The sequence below is a fragment of the Elephantulus edwardii genome, unplaced genomic scaffold (genome assembly GCF_000299155.1).
Source record: "Elephantulus edwardii isolate Elephantulus edwardi_28Jun2011 unplaced genomic scaffold, EleEdw1.0 scaffold00431, whole genome shotgun sequence".
Lineage (NCBI taxonomy): Eukaryota > Metazoa > Chordata > Mammalia > Macroscelidea > Macroscelididae > Elephantulus > Elephantulus edwardii.
The window spans coordinates 2843-11726 of record NW_006400181.1 but is presented as its reverse complement, the minus strand read 5'-3'; positions in this window follow the sequence as shown (position 1 = coordinate 11726).

The following is an 8884-nucleotide window of genomic DNA, read 5'->3' as shown; positions in this document are numbered from 1 at the left end:
TATAAAAGAGTAAACTCAAATCAGTCACTTGGATTGTTAGAAACATACCCAGTGCTATTTATATAGCTTGCTGAAAGTGAAGTAACCTTGAAGCATTTACTGTTGTAGACAAAAGCCAATGGCTTTCATTATGGATCACCGCTCTACATAAGGAAAATAAAATTCCTCATAACTGAGCCAGTAAATAATATTATGGTACATGGAGAAGAGATTGACGTTATCAAGGATCATTTTACTTGGATCCACAATCAATATCAAGGAATCAGCAGTCAAGAAATCAAACAAAATTTACCCTTATGATTCGACTTCAGTCAACCAATAAACAGTGTATTGAGTGATTAATAATACTAAGGGAATCGTCAGTCCTTAAATAGCTAAAATATAAGATTAGAAAAAGCAGTATCTGTTCAAGGATAAAACTCTGAAGGCAGGAAGGGGTAGGACAGATGGAGTAATAAAATGAAAACTGCAGAAAAGAAGTGAGAAATATGTGATTACATTTGAGTATAATACATCTCAAAACCAAAATGAACATAAATACTTGAATATGAACAATCTGATTGCTAAACTTCTACTAAAAAATATAATTAAAAATCTAAATCAAGGACATATTGCATTGATCAAATCTGTAACAAAAGGCCTTCTTATATATTAAATGGCAAAGATGCCACTTTGAAGATTAAGGTGGACCTGCCTCAAGCCATGTAACATTCAATCCATTCACACATATGTGAAAGCTGAAGAATATGTGTGGAGGGAAATGGATGAGTTTAAATGAAGGTGTTTCAAAGAATATTGACTATGTGATGGACTTCCAAAAAAAAAAAAACACATCATCAGCATGGTGAGATTTCATCTGAAATAATTTGCTTACAGGATGGCCAGTCCTTGAAGAAAGATATCATGAATGGTAATGTAGAGGAAGGGTTAGTTAAAATAAAAAGGAAAAACTTAATGAGATAGGCTTATACAGTGACTTCAACAATGGGCTGAAACTTAGCAATGGTTTTGAGGATGTCACAGCGCTGGACAATGTTTCATTATCCTGTACATATTATTGTTGTTGTACTGTGTCCTTGAGTTGAAATCAACTCATATTTGACCCCTCAATGGGTTTTCAGAGACAGTAAATCACAAGGAAGTAGATGGCCCATCCTTACTCCTGTGGAGTAACTGGTGGATTTAGATCTGGTGCCTTTGAAATGCCAATGCAGCTTCTTACCAATAGGCCACCTGACATAGGGTCACTATAAATTGATTTTGACTCCAAAGGACCTAACAGTAGCAACAAAAATATCTATGGCTTGAATTTCATTTGTTTTTATGTTCTTAAATTGTGATACCTAGGTTTCAGCCAACTGATTAGCAAAAGTTTTCTTTTTTTGTTAATGACAGAAGTAATATAAATACATTTCTAAGAGTTTGTAAGAATCAAATGAAAATGTTATAAATATATTAAATGTAATAAATTCAGTAACTGAATTGATAAATCACTTGATAACTACAAAATTATTGTTTTTTAAATAAAGATAAATAGTCTTAATTGGTAAAATTACTTAGTAATTTCAAATGAGGTCCTTGTCCGATAAAGACATCTGTGAAGTCCTGGTAGCATGTTGTGTTGTTGATTGCAGTCAAGTTGAGCACGACTCATAGTGACCCTATGAACAAAAGGCCTGAAGCCTTTCTATAACTATCTTCATTTATCAAAGTTCATAGAGCCCTTTAACCAAAAATTGTATGGTTCTAAACCACGAGGCACACAACAAAAGGCAATGGGCAAAGCATACCTATAAAGATTTAGAGCCTTGGGAATCAGGTAGAGGATTGGTGAGAGTCATCTCTAAGGCAGTTGGTTTAGTTTTTGGTTGTATACACTTCTAATGAGAATCTTTGAAAAGGGTGTGTAGGGAGATCGATAAAAAATAGGGCTAGCTATTTCTTTATATGGATTTATTCCTCTAGGTGGAGTGAACTTCTATCATCACTGAATATCATGTTGAAGTGGACAGTCTATAAATCTTGGTTTCAATATCCTCAATTTGAAGTGTTATAATTTTTTGTTTACTCTAGATTGCTTAGCATACAAAGTTTGAAAGAAGTAAAAAATTTGGAAATATGCATTTTCTGCTTCTAAGATTTAGAGGTTAGTTGAATCATTTGTTCAATTTCAAAAACCTTCTGTGCTCTCATCTGTATCTTGCTGTGTGCTGTTCAGTCAGAACTGACCTATAGATGACCCTCTAGCAGGTTATTAGAGGCAAGAATGGCACAGAAGGTAATCACTCATTCTTCTCCAGTGCAGCAGCTGGTGTATTCTAACTGTGCGCCTTCAGGATTGCAGCACAGCTTCTTACCACTAGCCCACCAGAGCTCCCTCTTATCTATACAGTAGAACTAATTATACTTATATCAAAATATGCATTATTTTGAGTAGTAATGCATATACACTTGTTATGCATCAGAGAGGTGGACAGTGACTAGGGAAGATAGAAGGAGAATTGACGCTTTTGAGTTTTGGTGCTGGAGATGAGTATTGAGGGTACCATGGACTGTTAGGAAAACAAACAGATTCATCCTGGAGAGGGTTAAACCAGGTGGCTCCTTGCAGACAAGGATTCTGAGGCTTCATCTGATACACTTTGGATGTGTTGTAAAGATGGATTGGTCCTTGGAGAGGAACATCATGCTGGTTAGTGTGGAGGGCAGGCACAGGAGAGGAAGGCCCTCTATGAGGTGGATTGATTCAGTGACTGGGGTAATTGCGATGGGTGTGTCGGAGGCAGTGCGATTGGCACAGGACAGAGCAGAGTTTAGGGCTGTTCTACATAGGGTCACTATGAGTCACAAGCAACTCCACGGCACATGACAACAACAAACAACAAGGCGTATAATAATTTTAAAACACCAAATCTCCCATTCATTGCCTTCAAGTAAGAAAGAACTAATAGCTAAATACCCCGAAGATTTTCAGAGGCTATAAGTTATGTGAGAGAAGATTGCTTATCTTTCTTCTAAAGAACAGTTGAATGTCAGATGAGTTGTGGGAGGATATCAAGAATATTATCCATGAAGAATGCAAAAAGTCATTACAAATACAAAGGAGGAAGAAAATGCCAAGGTAGATGTTGGAACAGATTCTGAATGTTGCACTAGAGTGCCAAAGCAAAAGGAAAAAAAAAACAGGAACTTAAGGAGCTAAAGAGACTATTTTAAAGGGTTAAAAAGGACAACTCAGGAAGACAAAGCAAAGTATTACAATGAAATGTGCAAAAAGCTGGAGTTAGAAAATCAAAAGAGATAAACTCTCTTGCCTTTTTTTAAATTGAAGGAACTGAAGAACAAATTCAAGCCTAAAGCTGCAAACTTAAAGATGCTATGGTCCGAATATTGAATGATCCAGGAAGCATCAAAAGACGATGGAAGGTGCACACAGAGTCATTGTACCAGACAGAATTTCCTGACACAGAAGAATTTTATGAAACAACATACTGTCAAGAGACAATGGTGATGAAGGAAAAAGTTCAAGCTGCTGTGAAGGAATTGGCAAAAGCAAAGCCCTAGGAATTGGTGGGACACCAATTGCTTTATTTCAATAAACAGATGCAAACCTGGTCAAACTTGCCAGGCAAGGCAGAAAAAAAAAATCTGGAGGAAAATCACCTGGCCAACTGACTAGAAGAAACCCATACTTATTCCTATTACAAAAAAAAAGGGGGGGGGGGCAATCCAACAGAGTATAGAAAATATTTAACAATATAGAAACTGAGGAGGATAATTTGAGGCATTTACTGTGGAAGATCAAGGACTGTAGCATTCAATATGAATTGAAGCTCAACGTCAAGAAAACAAAGAATCTCACCACTGGGCCAGTTAGCAACCTCATGATAGATGGTGAGAAGAAATTGAGATTGTTAACAACTTCAATTTGCTTGGCTCCTCAAGAAAACACTCTTAGTACCAGGAGTCAGGAAATCAAAAGACAAATTGCATTAGTAAAATCTGTTGTCAAGGACCTCCCAGAGTACTGAAGAGCAATGATGTGACTCTGAAGACTAAGGTATACCTGATCCAAGCCATGATCTTTGCAATTACTTGCGATGCATCAGAGAGCTAGGCAATGACTAATGATGATAGAGGAACAATGTCTTTGAGTTGTCGTGCTGGAGAAGATTATTGAACATACCATGGACGGTTCAGAAAGCAGATCTGGAGAGAATGAAATGCTACATCACACATACTTTGGGTATGTAGCCAGGAGGCACTAGTTCCTGGAGAAGAACATTGTACTCAAAAGAATGGAGGGACACAGGAGAGGAAGATCTCAGATGACATGAATTGACGCTGTAACTGGGGTAATGAGGGTAGGTGTATTAGAGACAGTGAGATTGGCCTAGGACGGAGCATTGTTCAAAGCTATTGTGTGTAGGGTCGCCATGAGTCATGGTCAACTCGATGGCACATAACAACAGCAACAGGAACAACTTTGGGTTGGCAGTACAATTCCTCACTTACTAGGCCGCCAGAGGTACATGTTTTTGTTGGGAGGGAGCTATAAACTAACTGAAGATCAGTGTGCAGTTGAGGATGAAAATTTGCTTGATATTCAGTTGTGAGTTTATTTCAACTTGAAGGTAATGAGAAAGAAACAGAAAGGGACTGAACCTTCTAACATCTCTGTCAATATTGAGTGACATGTTGTTGTTGTTGTCGATTGCCTTCAAGCATGATTCTTAGTGACCCTATGAACAAAAGGCTTGAAGCCCCTCCTCTACAACTATCAACATTTATCAAAATTCATAGAGTTTCTGGAGGCAGGTTATTTAAGAAGTGGATGCCACTCCTGCTTCCAAACCTGTCATAACATGTTATTGTTGCTATGTGCATTGTAGAAGAAAAAAAATGATTTCTTCTTTCCATTTTTTCCTATTACTATCTTTTCTTTTCTTGAAATATATACCTTTTTGTCTTACTCTAGTACTGAGTAATGAATGTGACTCCTTCTTCCCTCATTACTTGTCTTATCCACTTTTTTTTTCCTCTTTCCCTTTCTTCTCCCTTTCCCCAATAATTTATTCTAGCATTGTTGATCTGGTCCCAGTTATGATCTACGCTCTTCAAGATACTACTTAAGTTTTTGCATATATCCCTCTTAACAAAGAACCCTGGTGGTACAAAATTATGTAGCAGACTATTAACTGAAAAATTGGTGAAAATTCATTTTAGAAAGTGACTTTGAGGGAGAAAGAACTGGAAATTAGTTCCTACAAAACTATGATTGAGAAAAGCCTATTGGTCAGGTGGTCTAGCGGTAAAAAGCTATCAGGCAATTCCAAATGCACATGGTTGACATATACGAGGTGCTCTGTGGGACGGGCAATCTTTTCCTGTGGAATTTCCTGCCTCTGAAAACCCACTGGAGGATTAGCTATGGGTCAATTCAACTCAAGGGCACAGAATGACAACTCTGTCACAAGGGATTGCTTTGTGTTAAAATTGGATTCAACGGCACCTGACAATGATGATCACCTATCTAATCTAAAGTGAGTCCTGTAAATGCCCGTCTTCAGTTTGCTCTGTAGCAGTGAATTCCGTTTTATCTGCTCTTAGACTTTTTGATTTGATATTCTTTCAAAGCTATACTTTTCTCTTCTGAACTTTAGTCAGTCAACTAAATGAGCAAAGTTTTTCTAAATTGCTCTTGTCTGAGTGCATTATTTAGAAGCCTCCAGAGAAACAGTGCTTAAAGCAGTTTAATACAAATGTGGAAAAGAAAATCAGGATAAGGGAAAGCCCAGAGGCATCGGAACCATTAACGTGGACAGAAAGCCATTTGGCGCCATTGGGTGATAACTTGTGTATAGATACATCTGGGGGATATGATTAATTTTCAAAACTCTATTAATTTCTGCACTGTCTCATAAATTTATATTCTACTCTTCCCAATGAAATTTCCTGAATAAATTCATTGGTACCTTATACTTAAGCAATGTACAATTTTTCTTTGTAATTTTAAAATCTTTTTTCGTTTTTATTCCTAGCCAGAGTTAAAATATTAAATCTTAATTCAAAAGCCCAAGACTCCTTCTTGTGGAATAAAGGTTTCCTTTTCTCCTCCCATCTCTGTTTTTTTTTAAGTGGTTATTTAAAGCCCATTCTCCTTGCAAACGTGTAGACTATTCTTAAGGTTTGTGAAATGTAATACATCTTTTCTATAGTAGCCTAACATGTGTTTGAGTTACTGGCTTCTAACTCTCTGCATTTCATTTCAGATATATGTGCTGCAGAAAAATTAGCAGAGTGTCTCAGCAAGAGATGTTTCCTGATTCATTTTAAAACTCACCTGCAGGACACTCAGATCTGATTGTCTACAAAGTGCGTGGGTTTCTTTGATTTAACGAGAGTAGTTGAACAATGTTTAGACGGTTGTAGACTATTTGCAGCTATATTTGCAAAAGGCTATCATTTCTCTTGTAGTGTAGGAAAATTTGCTTAGTTTGAAAATTTTAGAGTATACTTTAGTTTTTTAAGTTTACTAACTAATAGGATTCCAATTAAGAGGAGTAGGGCTAAAGAAATGAAATCTTTATGTTAATGTTGAAAGTTACTGAGTTCTATTTTGGTGCTTCCAATAAACATTCTATCCAAACAGACCAGATTCCCCATGTCAACTAAGGTAAGATTATAGAATGCCATATACTGATTTCGTTTTGATAATATTTGAACTTGTAGTGAAAAACCTGGCTTCTCTGTAAGAGCATTTGTTCTTACTATGCTATCAAAATGCTTAAAAAAATGTAGAGTAGTAGTAAATTTTTAACACTTATTATCTACCTTGATCTGATTATCAAATTTTTACTATGCCTTCCATTTTGTTTCTTATTTAACTTCGTGTTATATATATCATACGGGTTTGACGACACACACACACACACAATACCATGGCAATTTAAGTAATTTTCAAGTTAACTTCTTACTCAAATAAATGAAAGAAAAGGAAAATAACATGACATGTGTGGTATCAAACATGTATGATTCAAGAGTATTTCATATTACTTTATGTATTCCTTATATTTCTTTTTTTTTGTTTTTTTTTGTAATCCTTATATTTCTTAATTATATAAGATCATCTCAATTGCATAGATAAACTTAAAAAGAAGTTTAGGAAAATGAAACAAATCACTGTAGATTTATATTTGATCAGTTGATTTTATACATCTTTTAATATTTTTACCTATTCTTGCTTTGCACTGTTCAAGTCACTTACTCAAAAGTTGTCTAATATTTCTGTCATCAATTATGAATTTATTTATTTTATAGATGTTTCTTTATAGTATAGATGAACAAGAAATATCCTTTGTTTTTGTCAGTTCTTCTTTCTCCATTGGTTACACTTAAAATCCCCAATATCTCTGCCAATAATGGTGATTTTTATAGCATGTTCTCATAAAAAAGAGGTTTAAACTACTTAGACTAAGCCTTTGTGCTAATCTGAGGCAAAGTATCTTGACTGAAGAAAATATGCTTTTGGAAAATTAATTCAAAATTGCTTACAATCAAAGAATTACTCAAGTATATTGAAACGTTCTCATTACCTTTTGTTTAAATGTTTTAAGTGCTGCTGCCATTCAAAAATTCCTCACCTTCCTCCCATCCATTCCATTCTCTACCTGCATGCTCTTGACCGTTAGGCATTGGATGCAGCACTAACATGAGGGAAATGTGTGAATCTGGCTTGTAGTAGCCAGAGAAGGGGACTTTTTGATCCTCAGAAATTCTTCTCATTTTCTCAATCCCAGTATCTCTGTTGCATTTATTTTTTGGTATGAGTTTTAACAACTTTTTTGGAAAAATTAGTCACTTATGTAATGTGTTCATTGAAAGTGTTCAATTCTTTTCAGCATATACATACATAAAAAGTGCAACAATAATCACAGCCAGTTTCAGAACATTTGATTCATTACATAAAAAGTAGTGATTCTATCTCTTTAGCCATAATCTTTTCATTGAAGACTAGAGTTTAGATTAACTGAGCATTTTGTGCTTCTAAGCCATTTACCAATTTATAATAATAGTAATTATGATCATTATTATGTTTAAAATAATTTTTTATGATATATTTTTTAAAAAAATCAACATTTTATCAACTGAAAACTCTAGGAATTTTTACTACTTGTAGGAAGGAAAACAATGGATCACGTTGTCATTCATTTATGTATGTAACAGCCTGACAGTGCAGTAAGTGTGTCTTAGTTGAATTTGTCATAATCTTGTTTTATAGATGTTTTGTCTACGAATGTATACAAACATGATATTTCAACAAAATGATCTAACATATTCATACACACTCAGACAAATTAGCCGTTTTATTTTTTAAGAAAGTGTCAATGACTATGTTTTATAAATTATAATCTGTGTAATGTAAAAGGACAGGAGATTATTAACTGGGTTTTTTTTTTAAATTTTGTCTTGTTTTTCTTACAATTTCAATGTTTAATTGAAATATCTTCTTTTCAATATTGGATTTGCATAATGCAATAATAATATTTATTCCCATGTTTTTGTTAAATGCTACTGAGCAAGCTCCAACTTGTAACAACTTTATGTACAAAAGAAATATTGTCTAACCTCATACCATCACTTAATCACTGCAATAAATTCAACGTGTTATTATAAAAATGATTAAAATGAAAACTACTGTTGATGATTAAGGAAACATTTAAAATTGTATTTAATGTTTACTGTCAATTTAATAAAATTGAATTGCAGAACTTTAAAGATACCTTTTACAACATATTTGCCTAATGTAATATAGATTGATTTTTCTTTGCAGGGCACTAACTATGAAGCTGAGTAAAATACATATACTTCATCTCATCATACA